At 47.4% G+C, this 16,623-nt stretch overlaps 1 protein-coding gene across 8 annotated transcripts in view; it reads left to right on the forward strand.

Moving 5' to 3' along the window:
- ALDH3A2 (aldehyde dehydrogenase 3 family member A2) overlaps nt 1-16,623 on the forward strand; it is a 325,020-nt gene that overhangs the window by 285,566 nt on the left and 22,831 nt on the right. The gene's annotated exons all lie outside the window — the stretch shown is intronic.

Genomic DNA, 16,623 nt, shown 5'->3' on the forward strand with positions numbered 1-16,623 from the left:
CATACTGCCAGTACTGGCGGTATGCTGGCTGCAGTGACTTTCGCGGTCTTCTAGGAAGACCGCCGAAGTCGTAATGAGGCCCTAAGTGCTGTTATGAATTAACTAATTGAAATTATATAGTATGAAAGAGTCTGCCTGACTTCTTGGAAAGAATGATGGTTGCTGTCTTATTCCACGTTTAACATTCTTTCTCATGCTGGCACTCATGACGCCATACACCTGTCTCCCATAATTATCTGGATGATACAGCCTTCGAACTAAGACTCCTTCCACCATGCCTCATTACATTTCACAAATACACTCAGTGAATAGTTCAAAGCCCTCATTTTGCCAACTGGGAGAGGCACTGGTATTGTTCATCAGGTTGAGCCACAGCGAGCACATTCCATTGAAAGGTTCCCACATGTTCAGCTGCACTTTTTAGGCCGAGCTGTAAGACATAATGTAAGCCACATTAACAGCTCATTGCTTACCATTGGTTTGCTCCCCTGAACCTATTTTGATTCCAGTTCTCACATGAAGATCTTCAAGAGGGAGTGGCTGCAGGGTTCTGCAAAGAGAACATGAACTGTACAAAAACATCACAGCGGTAAATAAAGTCCTAATCTGAAAAGATTTCAAAGTAAGAGTGTTCTGGAGAACAAGGCTCCACTGCCAGTGCGCTCTGTGCTGCCCACTTGCAACATTCAGACATATCACTGGAGGGGTGCGGCTAAAAGACAATTAAAAAGAAGGAAGCAGTCCAAATCAGTAATTAGAGCCCATTGCGTTATGGGCAAATCAACCCCTGAATAGCAATTTTCTTGACATTGCTGCTACAGACCGGTAACAAGCATTTGCAATGCAGTAGGCCTCGCATTTGCAAAAGTTAGAGCTATTGGAGTTGCATAACTGGACTTTTCTTGCCAGGTAAATTGATCAGCCCTGCAGCTAACAACCATTGACAAAGCCAATAGTCCTGGCTTGCGAAGGTGTGATGTTACTTGTTGTATTATATATCTGGCTGCACTGACCGAAAGAAACAGCAAAAATACCAGTCGGGCAGCACACTATGCTAAACAGCGATTTGTAACATAAAGGTTTTTAAGCCACACACATAAGTATATCGTCCACATCCCTTTTGAGAGACCTCCAGTTTTTTCATCCCACTTCAAGCCCTGGGGCTGGGAACAGTTTGCTACGATCGAGGTTAGAAAACCCGATACGGTCTTAGTGAAGGGCAAGCAAGAATGGGAGTCGGGGGACGGGAAGTAGACAGCATAAAGAGAAAAAGCGATTGGGAAGGCAAAGCAGTAACAGGAAAAACAAGGGACATTATTTGTGTATTTTACTTAAATCTCAAATGGGCGTGCAGTTCAGCCTTGCGCTTGCCTGTTTGTCCATTCCTTTGGCTGGAGTGAGGGCTTCCATATTGATAGATCACAGAAGCTGCGCTGGCAGTGTGAACATGGTGAGAGGAGGGCTGAGGGGTCGGGAGGAGGAGAGACTGTGGAGAGGGTGCCATGCCGTGTATACGAAAGGTGGGGGGAAGGCAGGTGCAGCTGAGAGTGCAGAGGAAGAGGCTGAGGAGGGGAGGGCAGGGGAGAAAGGGGAGGCACTGAAAGGGAGAAAGAATAGGCAAGGTTGAAAACAACCTGTAAACAAAACAAGCTACGTATCTGGTTTAAAATGAAAAACTGGTGTTCTGCTCCTTTGAGTCTCAACCCTCCATCCCACAGATACTTGCACCAGCTTCTGGTACCTAATCTCTGCCCCCATAGCAATTGCACCGCCTGAAATGGTTCCGCAAATTTGCACGGCGTGCTGGGGCGTATTGCTGAGAGTGGCAAGGGTGGATCCGTGCTTGAAAACTGTGGCAGGGGAGGGGCAGAAACAGGTGCCCTCAGAAAACAGCCTTTTATTATTTGTGTTATAATGAAAGAAATACAACGACTCTGAAAAGTTCATGTTTATTGGAGCATTGGTACCACTGTCTTTGAATGGACAGCAAATATAATCAGATATGAAAATGTTTAACAGCCCTGCTCACAGAAAGAGACCTCAGAGCCAATGAAAACATCTAGCACTTTGGTCAAATGCTTTTAGAGAAATTTAAAAGTAGTCCCAAACAGATGCTACAACGGGACAAAAGAAGGGTACAATACTGGAGAACGGCTCTTTCGGAGAGGAAAAGGAGGAACAAAGGGGCAGGACTAACCACTAGCAAGCAAGGATTTTTAAATGACACTGAAACCAACAAATGAAATGGCCTTAAGCCCACAGAAGTAAGTATAGTAAAAGTATAGGGCCATGCGCTTATACTTTACCTAAAAATGAAGCCAAAATTAAGAGTCCATTGAAACAGAATTAGCCAGTATTGCAGCTGGTCTGTGCTAGAAGCAACACCAGTTTCACACAAAGACGAAAAATGACACAAAATGTACATGATTTATAAACGAAATGCCCACCTTTAAAACAGCTGCCAAGCGTTTGAAACTGGATAGTTGGGTTTTTCTGTGTGCACAAATTAGAACAAGACCTCAGCCACAGTGGAATAAATGCGTACTGGGTCATAAATGTCTTTTTTTCACACTCCAGAGCGTATCAGCTAGACAGCTTTGATAATAGAGAAGAACATGTGCACCTCTTTGCACTACTGCTTCCACATCCCCATGGCACTGCTATTTCCTCTTCATCACACTACTGCACCTCCCTCTTCATGGCACTGCTGCTCCTCCTTGCACCTCTGCCCCGCCTTCCACATCATTACATCACATTTATGCCCCCACGCCCCGTGTCCTAAATCACTTCAAAGGCAAGTAAGCACGTGCACAGTTCTCCCTCAGTCTCCTGCACTTAACTTTACTCAAAACTCTCCTTGCATTTGCACATATCTCCATCCATGCATGGATGCTTTATACGCTTTTGCGTCCAATCTCATGCCTTTTGCTTGAAAATATACCATATGCACAGCAGCACCAGCAGTATTGTGATCACACACAGCACTAAAACAGTTTCACATCTGCCATTCAAAAATTCAAACTCTTCAATCCACGGAAAAGCATGCTGTTTGTCTAAAAAATGCAATCCTGTGCCTCATCAGTGGTAGGAGGCACTATACAGAATCAATTAGAATGACATTCAAAAAAATGTTTGTACATATTTATTTTTGTGATTTTATATAGCATGGATTTGGCATCTGAGCATCAGATTTTGTGTTATAACAGGAGCAGAACAAAGCAATCACATCGTGGATACCATTTACAATAGGTTTGCAAAAAACAAAGCAATCACAATGTACATAGCATAATAAAATCTCAGACGGATTAGAGTGTAGGCGGGTAGAGGACCACTTCTGGTGAAAATAAGAATTTGTGGTCTTTTTTTAAGGTGGCATAGCAAGTGATCAGGCCGTGGGACAGAGTTCCAAATCCTAGGTGCACTTCCAAAGAATTATTGCTCATGAATTGCACTCATTTGGAGAAGGGATTGAGAATTTCTAGATCTCCCGATTGGAGCCCACAGTTTTCAGTTTCTCAGTTAGGTATGAGGGAGAAGATGAGTCCAACTCTTTGTATGTAGTGGATGTGCTTTTGAATTTGGCTTTTTTGACAGGGTCATCTCCAAACCTTTTGCCTCCTTTCTCCTATTTTTTCTGACTGTTGTTGTTGGCTTTTGACCTCTGGGCACTTTACCACTGCTAACCAGTGCTAAAGTGCATATGCTCTCTGTGTAAATCGTACTATCGATTGGTTTATCCATGATTGGCTATTTAATTTACTTATAAGTCCCTAGTAATGTGCACTATATGTGCCTAGGGCCTGTAGATTAAATGCTACTAGTGGACCTGCAGCACTGGTTGTGCCACCCACTTAAGTAGCCACCTTAACCTTGTCCCAGGCTTGCCATTGCAAGGCCTGTGTGTGCAGTTTCACTGCCACTTCGACTTGGCATTTAAAAGTACTTGCCAAGCCTTGAACTCCCCTTTTTCTACATACAAGTCACCCCTAATGTGTGCCCTAGGTAACCCCTAGAGCAGGGTGATGTGTAGGTAAAAGGCAGGACATGTACCTGTGTAGTTATATGTCCTGGTAGTGTAAAACTCCTAAATTCGTTTTTACACTACTGTGAGGCCTGCTCCTTTCATAGGCTAACATTGGGGTTGCCCTCATACATTGTTGAAGTGGCAGCTGCTGATCTGAAAGGAGCAGGAAGGTCATATTTAGTATTGCCAGAATGGTAATACAAAATCCTGCTGACTGGTGAAGTCGGATTTAATATTACTATTCTAGAAATGCCACTTTTAGAAAGTGAGCATTTCTTTGCACTTAAATCTTTCTGTGCCTTACAATCCACGTCTGGCTGGGCTTGGTTGACAGCTCCTTGTACATTCACTCAGACACCCCCCAAACACAGGGTACTCAGCCTCACTTGCATACATCTGCATTTTGAATGGGTCTTTCTGGGCTGGGAGGGTGGAGGGCCTGCTCTCACACCAAGGACTGCCACACCCCCTACTTCGAACCTGGCAGACAGGATTGAACTGAAAGGGAACCTGGTGCACTTCTTAGCCACTCTTTGAAGTCTCCCCCACTTCAAAGGCACATTTGGGTATAAAACAGGGCCTCTGCCCTACCTCATCAGACACTTGCTGGAGAAGAAACCTGAGCCAGAAATTACATCCTGCCAAGAAGAACTGCGTGGCTGCTCAAAGGACTCACCTGTCTGCTTTTCTACAAAGGACTGCTTCCTTGCTGTTGGCCTGCTGCCTTGCTGAACTCTTGTCTGGCTGTAAAAGTGCTCTCCAAGGGCTTGGATAGAGCTTGCCTCCTGTTCCCTGAAGTCTCAGGACCAAAAGGACTTCTCTCTTTCACTTGGACGCTTCGTGCGCCGCAATTTTCGACACACAGCTTGTTCCGCGGCGAGAAAAACGCCGCACACCGATGCTGATCGACGCGACGCATTCAGGACGACCGGAACTTCGACGCACGGCCTCGCAAGGAGAACGCAGCCTGACTTCCAGAGGAGAAATCGACGCAACGCCTGCCGTGAGAGCGAAACTTCGATGCACATCCTCGCAGAACGACGCGCAGCCGGAAAACAAGCAGGAGAATCCACGAACAGACCCGGGACATCTGGTAATCCCCGAGACTGTCCGCGCGCAGGAAAACAACGCACGACTTCCCCGCGTGAAAAAAAACGACACAAGTCCGTGTGTGCTGGGGAGAAATCGACGCACACACTATTTTTCCACGTATTTCTTCTTCTGCGGCCCTTTGCAGAGATTTTCCACCAGAAACCAGGTACTTTGTGCTTGAAAGAGACTTTGTTTGCTTTTTAAAGACTTAAGACACTATATATCACTTTTAAGTGATATCTTTACAAATTCATATTGCATCTTTGATCGTTTTGACCTGCAAATACCCAGATAAATATTATATATTTTTCTAAACACTGTGTGGTGTATTTTTGTGGTGTTATATTATGGTATTGTATGATTTATTGCACAAATGCTTTACACATTGCCTTCAAAGTTAAGCCTGACTGCTCGTGCCAAGCTACCAGAGGGTGGGTTGGCTAATTTTGGATTGTGTGTGACTTACCCTGACTAGAGTGAGGGTTCTTGCTTGGACAAAGGGCAACCTGACTGCCAACCAAAAACCCCATTTCTAACAGATATGGTCAGCACTAGGTCCGATTCTGGCGAAAGAGAACCATGGTCCGCACTTCAGTCTGCTGTGTGACTGGAATGGAGATGTTTAAACCCCTTTATTGTTGAACAACTCAGCAAATGTTTTGCATAGGGCCACAGAGGGCTTGGGTGTTAAACGGAGAGATGGGTCATTAGCCTGATTGATTACCACAATAGTAGTTTGTCTATTCATAGAAGTGTCAAAGAGGGATCTGATGTGAGAAGACTTGGACCCTAAGAATGTGTTTTTTGTAGTTTTCATTGCTAATTGCAACTTGTTCAATCTGTGTAGTGAGGGTGCTTGTCTGTTTAATTTCTCAAGCTTTGTTAGTTGTGTTCTTTCATCATCTACGTGTTTTAAGTACAAAAGAGGAGAGGGTTTGGGTCTGTTGCATTTGAGGGGAGCGGATTCTTCAATTAAGGTTCAAGGATTCCAGGTCTAAGTTGAATTTGCCTGTGGCCTCCTTATGTCGAGTTTATGCTTAATCGGGGCAAGGTTTGGGAGGGCATGTTGGCCATGGCTTCAATGTTGTGGTTACTTGTGTCTGTGAATCAGTTGTTTTCCTTCTTAGGTTGGCAGGAGGTTTTAGTGATGGTGAAGGACATTGAGAAGGGGATCACCCAGTAGTCAGTCCAGTCCACCAGAATGGGATCACTGGTCAAGAGTTGGAGCGTTCTGGATATGATCAGATCCAGAGTAAAGCCCGTACTCCTGAGGTTAAAGATGTGGTGGGGGCAGGGGTCTGTGGGTGCTCCTGAGTATACGGAGTTTATGACGGCTATGGTGTCTTGCTAGGTGGGCTGGTCTCAGGTAGTAGCGGTGGTCGTGTTCTTCATTTATGGGATTTGAAGGTTCTTGTTGTGGAAGAACTCTGATAGGGTGTTGCAGAGATCCTGGGAAGGGGTGATGACGGTTTCAGTGGCTAGAGAACTTTCTGATGATGTTGAAGAGTTTTTTGCTGTGGCTATGTAGTTGGCCAGGGTACTTCTTTTTGTCTTTTTCAGGTGTTGGTTGTATTAGTTGAGGGCTGTATTGAATGTGGTTCTGTCCCTGGTCTCCATCCTGGAGTGCCATTTCCTTTTGAGTTGTTTGCAGGTGTGTTTTGTGGTTCTTACTTCCGTAGTGTGCCAACTGTCTTGTTTGGATGACCTCTTGAGATTGGTGGGTTTGCTACGGGTGAATCTGTCGGCGCAATCTGTGATCCAGTTGGGGAAATTCTTCACAGCCTGTTTTAGCTTGGTTATGGTGGTACGGCAGGAGGTGTTGAGGTCACTAGTCCATTGGCTGTCTGAGACCTTGTTCCAGCTGCACTGTTAAGTGCTGGGTGGCATGGGGCATTGCCAGTGGATCCTGAGATGATGAAGTGGATGATGGTGTGGTCCGTCCAGGTTAGCCTGGTGGCTGTACTTGACTCTGTTGCTGGCATTGAAGGTGGCGTCAAGTGTATGTCCTACAATGTGCGTAGGATTGGGGACAAGTTGGGTGAGGCCAATGTTGCTCATGCTTTCAAGGAGATTGGTAGTATTGGTATCATTGGCGTTGTCGAGGTGAAAATTGAGATTGCCGACGTAGATGTAGTTTTTGGAGTCGATGGAGAGCGGAGCAATTAAATTGGGAATGGCGTTGCAGAAAGTGGGGCGAGGTCTTAGAGGTCTGTTTGCAAGGGTACCTGGTGGTGGTGCAGAGGATGGTTTCCTTGTGGATGGTGGCAATTCCACCTCCATGCTTATTGATGTGATCTTGGTGTGCAGTCTTGTAGCCTTCTGGAGTAGCTGAGGTGATGTCGGGCGCAGCTGCAGGATTGAGCCAGGCCTCTGTGAGGAAGATGATGTTGGGGTGGAGGAGGTGATAGTGTCCCAAATCTCAGTGTACATGCTTGCAGAGAGATCGTGCATTGAGCAGGAGGCAGTGGAGGTGGTTGTGGTAGGTGTGGTAGCTGTCACCGTGTGTGTGGGGTGCTTCTGTGTTGCAGGCAAAGAGGCAATGCTGGCAGGTAAACTATCCTAGTGTGGATCGGTGAGAGGTGCAGCAGCCTGGGTTCAGGGTTTGGAGCTTGGTGGTGGTGTTTCCTCCAGTGATTTTAAAGTGATGGTTCCTGGCACTGGGCACGGTCCATGCACAGACGGGCTTGCTTTTGGTGTGCCTTTGGTGCATGTCTGTGCAGTGTCCTCCAAAAGTAGCCCTGGGAGGTGGGAGGGGCTGGCAGGAGGCTGGAAGTGGGAGAGAAGAGGCAGGCAAAAACATCTGAGGGTGGCAAAACACCACAATAAGTAAAAACAACAGCAGAACGTTAACAGCAGGAGCAAGAAAATGCAGTAAAAACAAAAGAGAAAGGTTCCAATACAATTGAAAGGACTGTCAGATTCAAGGTGAACAAGCGATACTGCAGCAGCAGGGGAGAGTAGACCTAGGGGTAAAGGAGCTAAATTCTCATTTCAAGGAGTACTCCTCACTTATGTGTAGAATGTATAGTTCCTTGATAGACAACATGCCTTGTCCAGTGACTCTTACTTTAAGGGAGTTAAAGGAGGAGAGAGCCGTTAGTGTTCCAGGCAGTCATGTATGGCCTGATTTACTGCCCTTTTACACAAATTCCAGTGTACTGGTACTGCAGCTGGCATTTCAGTACTGCACTGTACCCAGTTCTGGTTTGGGCTGTGCCTGCTCATTTTCCTTTTTTTTTTTTTTTAGGGATTCAGTCATTACGTTTCTTGATTATGTCTTAAGTAATAAAAGAAAATAAATCACCAAACAGAACTAATAAATATGAAATCTAGGCAGAGTTGTATGGTATTACACTGGGGACCTGAATAGTATTTCTGTTTTAACATGGTCACTGGCTTAGCTATCGTCTGTGGGACTGATTCACAAAGGTAAATGTACATATTTAGATATATATTCACATTAGGATCCAGTATTTTAAATATCAACATGTTTATGTATTTGCCATTTCCAAGTGGGAATTTACACTTAGATGTAGACTTGGATTTCCCCACCTCCTCAAGCGAGTGTGTGGAGCCCTTTATTTCCTAGTGTAAAGTTACTATAAGTAACTTTCACCTGTTGTGGCGATCGCCATAAAGGAAAGTGTAGGGAATCTTAATTAAGTTTATTTTTTTTTTAAAATATATATTTCAATGTAATAGGATCTAAAATATTATTGTGGTGGTAATACAATACTACAAAAACAAAAGTAATATTGTTTTGTATACATTTTCACTATACTGGCTCAGTAATGTATAGGATTAATTTGGCTTTTGATTTGAGGGTAACCAAGACAAACACATTCTAGAATAATCATATTGTTTACTTTTATGCGTGTGGGTGTGTACTTCACTTTACAAACATTTCAAATTAACTGAAAAAACAAAGGTTAAAAGAACATTATAGATAGAGAAGTGAAAATGTTAGTCTAAAATGGTATATGTTAACTAACAAAACAATGGAAATTCACCAGTTATAGTTACCTCAAATACCTAGAACTTGTGCCCTAAAGTAACTGTAACTCATGGCCCCACCGTGCATAGTTTTATCAATGATGTAATTTCAGATGTTGCAGTGATGTTATCAGTGATGTCATAGAGCTTGTCATGACTAATGTAATATGTGAGGTATTTAGCATTGCATGATGAGGGTGTGAGGGAATTGTGATCGTTTTACTCTTACTGGTATTCCACTTGCATTCCCATGTCCCTCTCAAACCCCTCCTTAATTTTACTTTAGCTCTACACATTTTAAAGTAATTATTCCCCATGTTCCAACCACTTCCACTGGTCCTCCTCACATTTAAAGCAAAATAGTTACATTGTGTGTGGAGATCTCTGTACAGAAAAAGGTACACGAGTGGGAGGTGGGGCTTTCATGTTTAAGTGCATTGTGCAGTAAGTAGGCAGTGTTATTTGAGTTCTGCTTTACATACTACAAAATTCAGTTTTTGAATCTGGCCCTTTGTATTTACCTGCAGATTTTATAGCTGGGCTTTATTTTTATTTTTTAATCTTACTGGTATTGTGGTTTGCGATGTTTTTTGTCAGACAAACAGCCGAAAAAAAACCTAGGTCCTGAATATTTAACAATGACGCTGGATCTGAAAAGTGGCCTAATGTACACTGCTGGCATTTGTCTTCTGCGGTTTGCTGGGAGGAACTAACAAGAGGAAGGACGGAGATAATTGAAAGAGAGGAAAGAAGCAAGAAAGAGGAAGAAAGAGGCAATCAGAGGAAAGGCGACAAAAGAAGTAGGTAGCGAAAGCAAGGAAAGAAAAATAAACTAGAGGCTTTAAGAAAAAGCATGAAGGAAGCAAGGATGAAAAACCGAAAAAAGTAATGAACAAAATAAGGATAAAGGAAAGAAAAAAGGAAAAGACAAGGATGGATGAAGAAAAGGATGGGGTACAAACAGAAGGAAATGAATAAGGAAGGAAAAAGGCAAAACGAAATAAGGAAAAGAAAGGAAATGTAGAATGGGAACGGAAGAAGTAATGGAGCAGAGCCGAAATGAGAGAATAACATGAAAAAAAAGAAGGAAAGAAGACGGAGAGATGGAAAAATGAAGGAAAGATGAAACGCAGTAGAGATGTAAAAAAGCAAAAGTGAGAAAATAAGAATGGATAAAGGTCAGAAGGAATGAAGAAAAGAAAGAAACAAGGAAATGAGGCAAGAAAGAATGGAGGAGTAAGAAATGAGAGAAAAGGGGAAAGAGGAGAGAGACTGAAAGAAAACCAATGAAAAGGCGTGGAAAAAATGTTTTCAATGCAAAAAAATTAAAACTCGGATTATATGTCTGTTAGAAATGGGGTTTTTGGTTGGCAGTTAGGTTGCCCTCTGTCCAAGCAAGAACCCTCACTCTAGTCAGGGTAAGTCACACACAATCCAAAATCAGCCTGTGCTCACCCTCCGGTAGCTTGGCACGAGCAGTCAGGCTTAACTTAGAAGGCAATGTGTAAAGCATTTGTGCAATAAATCATACAACACCATAGTATAACACCACAAAAATACACCACACAGTGTTTAGAAAAATATAGAATATTTATCTGGGTACTTGTAGGTCAAAACGATCAAAGTTGCAATACGAATTTGTGAAGATATCACTGAAAAGTGATATTAAGTGTCTTTAAGTCTTTTAAAAAGCAATAAAGTGTCTTTCAAGCACAGAGTACCTGGTTTCTGGTGGGAAATCTCCTCAGAGGGCCACAGGAGAAGAGATGCGTGGAAAAAGGGGTGTGTGCGTCGATTTCTCCTCAGCACACACAGACTTGCGTCGTTCTTTTCCACGCGGGGAAGTCGGGCGTCGTTTTCCAGCGCGCAGACAGTCTCTTTTTGTGGATCGCGGGGATTACCAGATGTCCCGGGTCTGTGCGTGGATTCTCCTGCTTGTTTTCCGGCTGCGCGTCGTTCTGCGGGGCTGCGCGTCGAAGTTTCGATCTCACGGTAGGCGTCGCGTCGACTTCTCCTTGGAAGTCGGGCGGCGTTGTCCTTGCTAGGCCGTGCGACGAAATTTTGGTCTCACGGCAGGCGTCGCGTCGATTTCTCCTTGGAAGTCGGGCGGCGTTGTCCTTGCGAGGCCGTGCGTCAAAGTTTCGCACTCACGGTAGGCGTCGCGTCGATTTCTCCTTGGAAGTCGGGCGGCTTTGTCCTTGCGAGGTTGTGCGTCGAAGTCTCGATCGTCCCGAGGGCGTCGCGTTGATCAGCATCGGGGTGCGGCGTTTTTCTCGCCGCGAAACAAGCTGTGCGTCGAAATTTTCGGCGCACGGAGCGTCCACGTGAAAGGCAGAAGTCTTTTTGGTCCTGAGACTTCAAGGAACAGGAGGCAAGCTCTATCCAAGCCCTTGGAGAGCACTTTCACAGCCAGACAAGAGTTCAGCAAGGCAGCAGGGCAACAGCAAGACAGCAGTCCTTTGGAGAAAGCAGACAGGTGAGTCCTTTGAGCAGCCAGGCAGTTCTTCTTGGCAGGATGTAGTTTCTGGTTCCGGTTTCTTCTCCAGCAAGTGTCTGATGAGGTAGGGCAGAGGCCCTGTTTTATACTAAGTTGTGCCTTTGAAGTGGGGGTGATTTCAAAGAGTCTCTAAGAAATGCACCAAGTTCCCTTTCAGCTCAATCCTGTCTGCCAGAGTCCCAGTAGGGGGTGTGGCAGTCCTTTGTGTGAGGGCAGGCCCTCCACCCTCCCAGCCCAGGAAGACCCATTCAAAATGCAGATGTATGCAAGTGAGGCTGAGTACCCTGTGTTTGGGGTGTGTCTGAGTGAATGCACAAGGAGCTGTCAACTAAACCTAGCCAGACGTGGATTGAAGGGCACAACAAGTTTTTAGTGCAAAGAAATGCTAACTTTCTAAAAGTGGCATTTCTAGAATAGTAATATTAAATCCGACTTCACCAGTCAGCAGGATTTTATATTACCATTCTGGCCATACTAAATATGACCTTCCTGCTCCTTTCAGATCAGCAGCTGCCACTTCAACAGTGTATGAGGGCAGCCCCAATGTTAGCCTATGAAGGGAGCAGGCCTCACAGTAGTGTAAAAACGATTTTAGGAGTTTTACACTACCAGGACATATAACTACACAGGTACATGTCCTGCCTTTTACCTACACAGCACCCTGCTCTAGGGGTTACCTAGGGCACACATTAGGGATGACTTATATGTAGAAAAAGGGGAGTTCTAGGCTTGGCAAGTACTTTTAAATGCCAAGTCGAAGTGGCAGTGAAACTGCACACACAGGCCTTGCAATGGCAGGCCTGAGACAAGGTTAAGGGGCTACTGAGGTGGGTGGCACAACCAGTGCTGCAGGCCCACTAGTAGCATTTAATCTACATGCCCTAGGCACATGTAGTGCACTCTAATAGGGACTTACAGGTAAATTAAATAGTCAATCATGGATAAACCAATCAATAGTACAATTTACACAGAGAGCATATGCACTTTAGCACTGGTTAGCAGTGGTAAAGTGCTCAGAGGTCAAAAGCCAACAACAACAGGTCAGAAAAAATAGGAGGAAGGAGGCAAAAAGTTTGGGGATGTCCCTGTCCAAAAAGCCAGGTCCAACATGACCCCCCACCAGCCTAAAGCCAGGGGAGAACAATCACTATCCTGATGTACTTCCCTGTTTGAGGCGACAGAACAAGGACCCAGGCCCACAACAGCAGGGGCATGCTCCAGTTCTTCGCCTTCCTGACTCCCATTGGATCCCTCTGTCCATACTCTCAGGGCCCACTAAGCCCATCCATGGGGAACCTTTCTCCTTTCCTGCGGATCCCATCTGTGCAGCACCTAACCTTACTTTGCTCACAGATGTATCCCAGGAGCAGGATAGTACCCCCATGACCAACATAGTGGTGTTGCCCACTCTACCCCTGGGGTGTGACACTTGTCCCCTCCCCAGGGATAACTCTGTCCACCCGGACAGCAAGCCACAGTGATTACTGACAGCTGCCAGGGATGAGAGCCAGGCCCCAGGCCTCTCAAAGCTCTCCAACCACTGTGGCTGTGGAGAGTGGGGGGCGGTAGCCCCAGGTGCTGGGCACCCTTTAACCACTCTCCCTTCCACCAGGTCAGGGATGACAGCCTGAACCTGGTCCTCCCCTCTGGGGCTTTGTACCCTCCCTCCTGGAGCGGTACCCCCAGAGTCCAACATGGCCAGGGGGCTTACAGAAGTCGCCCTGTCCCATTCCTCCACCAGTGCAGGGCGGTTAACCTGCCACTGGCCCTCCAACCTGGGGTCTGTACCTTCAGGTTGGACTATGGGCCCGGGGTGAGGCTTCCCTCCCCCTGCCCTCCCTTCTGGGGTCCAGCACCCTCCAACTAGGAGTGGCCTCCTCAGAAGACAACATGGTAGGGGCACTGTTGTCAGTAGCCCCTCCCTCCAGGTCCGGGGGGACACCCTGAACCTGGTCTTCCAGCCCAGGGTCTGTACCCTCAGACTGGATCACCGCCTGGCAAACCAGGACTTCCTGGGAGGCACACCTACCCCCCACCAGGTCAGAGTTTAACCTCTGCACCTGCCCATTCAACTCAGAGTCACCACCCTGAAGTTGAACAATTGCCTGGCACGCCAGGACTTCCTGGAGGGCACACTGACCCTCCACCAGGTCAGAGCTTAGCCTCTGCACCTGACCATTCAACTCAGAGTCACCACCCTGAAGTTGAACAATTGCCTGGCGCACCAGGACTTTCTGGGAGGCACACCTACCTCCCACCAGGTCAGAGTTTAACCTCTGCGCCTGGTTCCCCAACCCAGGGTCACCACCCTGAGGTTGGGCAATTGCCTGGCACGCCAGGACTTTCTGGGGGGCACACCTACCTCCCACCAGGTCAGAGTTTAACCTATGCGCCTGGTTCCCCAACCCAGGGTCACCACCCTGAGGTTGGGCAATTGCCTGGCACGCCAGGACTTTCTGGGGGGCACACCTACCCCTCACCAGGTCAGAGTTTAACCTCTGAACCTGGTCATCCAACCCAGAGTCAACACCCTGAGGTTGGACAATTGCCTGGCACAGCAGGGCTTCTTGGGAGGCACACCTACCTCCCACCAGGTCAGAGTTTAACCTCTGAACCTGGGTATCCAACCCAGAGTCAGCACTCTGAGGTTGAACAATTGCCTGGCACGCCAGGACTTTCTGGAGGGCACACTGACCCTCCACCAGGTCAGAGTTTAACCTCTGAACTGGGCCATTCAACTCAGCGTTACCACCCTGAAGTAGAACAATCGCCTGGCACGCCAGGACTTCCTGGAGGGCACACTGACCCTCCACCAGGTCAGAGTTTAACCTCGGAACCTGGTTCTCCAACCTAGGGTCACCATCCTGAGGTTGGACAACTGCCTGGCACACCAGGGCTTTCTGGGGGGCACACCTACCCCCCACCAGGTCAGAGGTTAACCTCTGAACCTGGATATCCAACCCAGAGTCACCACCCTGAGGTTGAACCATTGCCTGGCAGGCCAGGACTTTCAGGGAGGCACACCTACCTCCCACCAGGTCAGAGTTTAACCTCTGAGCCTGGTTCTCCAACCCAGGGTCACCACCCTGAGGTTGAACCATTGCCTGGTATACCAGGACTTTCTGGGGGGCACACCTACCCCCCACCAGGTCAGAGTTTGACCTCTGAACCGGGTTAGCCAACCCAGAGTCACCACCCTGAGGTTGGGCAATTGCCTGGCACCCCAGGACTTTCTGGGAGGCACACCTACCTCCCACCAGGTCAGAGTTTAACCTCTGAACCTGGCCATCCAACCCAGAGTCGACACCCTGAGGTTGGACAACTGCCTGGCACGCCAGGACTTTCTGGGGGGCACACCTACCCCCCACCAGGTCAGAGTTTGACCTCTTCACCTGGTAAGCCAACCCAGAGTCACCACCCTGAGGTTGAGCCATTGCCTGGCATCCCAGGACTTTCTGGGGGGCACATCTACCCCCCACCAGGTCAAAGTTTAACCTCTGAACCCGGTTATCCAACCCAGAGTCACCACCCTGAGGTTGAATCTTTGCCTGGCATGCCAGGACTTCCTGGGGGGCACTCTCACCCCCCACAAGGGACACGCCGTCCCCAAGGGCCACACAAGAGTCTGGTTGGCGCAGGTCTCCCGACCTCTGCCCATCCGGCAGAGTCTGGGTTTCCCCCAAACCAGAAACGGTCTCACCTGGGTCATTCCTGGGGGGCTCTGCTCTCAGAGCTGACCCCTGACTTTCAAGATCCTCCACTGGGGTCTGCCACCCCCTCTCAACCCTATGTCTGGACTTCTGCACCCCCCCACTAGGAGTGGTACTGCCAGACACCAGAACTGTTGGGATGCTGTCTACAGTCATCCCCCCAAGTTCTTCTGACACTGCGGGGCTTCCCTCAAAAGGTGGCCCTACGGTACAGGTTAGGCTCTGAGACCTACCTGGGACACTACAATCCTCTCCCACCTCACTTGGTCGGGAATCACCTAGACCACTCCCTTCAGGAGCACCCCCAAATGCCTCTTCAGACTCTCTGGTACTCACCCAAAAGTCTGCCTCCACTGTAAGTTCCCTGGGGTCAGAGAACTCACACTCCACCTGGTGTTGGCGTAGCTCTGGAAAATAAGGACCAGACATATGCTCTCCAGCAATTACATCACTCTGCCCTTCACATGTATTAACCACAGTACCCTTCACCCAACCACCTAGTAACTCAGCCTTGGAAAAGCACTCTATATCACCCTCTTGAGACTGGTGAGACAGTTTCTGTCTGTCCCTGACACTCAACCCAAACTCTTCTGGGATGTCTCGACACTCTATATCCAGGACGTCCACCAGGGGGGAACCCTTTTCTCTGTCACTCTCTGCTAGAGTCAGTAAAGTGTCCCTCCCCCCAGTAGGAATATGACTCCCTGTGCCAGTTCCCCAATCCTTCTCAGGGACCCTGTGCATAACGGGAACTACCTCATACCCTTGAACCGCCTGGGGTGTGTCAACTCTCTTCTTCAAGTTGGGTGCCACATCTCTGGGCTTGTGCCCTTCTTCAGCAGTACTAGATGCAAGATTTTTGCTGCCACCATCTGAACTGGACTCAGCCCTTCCGGCCTCCAGTTTCAGCTCTTTACAGCTCAGCTCTTGAGCTGCAATCTTTTCTTCTTCCAGGGCTAAGAGACTTGCTGCCTCAGCCCTTTCAAGCTGCTCATCTAGCTCTTCAAAACACCGCTCTAGAGCCATGAGCCCTTCTTTTTTCACTGGGTCTCTTTCCTCACCTGAGTCGTCCTCCTCCTCCTCTGAGGGGTACTTAGTCATTTGGTTTCTTGCTGCCTCTCTCTCTGCCCATCTGTCTTCCTCCCAGACTATGTAGGCATGTAGCATCCCTGCTTTAGTAGATCTCTTTGCTACAGGAAGGCCACATTCTCTGCAAAGCTTCCTTAGGTCAGCCTTAGTGAGGTGGTCAGTAGGCAAAAAGAATAAGTAGGTAAGCGATCCCATTCTGATCGGATCTTACCAGCAAA

Source organism: Pleurodeles waltl, chromosome 3_1 (assembly GCF_031143425.1).
Source record: "Pleurodeles waltl isolate 20211129_DDA chromosome 3_1, aPleWal1.hap1.20221129, whole genome shotgun sequence".
In the NCBI taxonomy this organism is placed as follows: Eukaryota; Metazoa; Chordata; class Amphibia; order Caudata; family Salamandridae; genus Pleurodeles; species Pleurodeles waltl.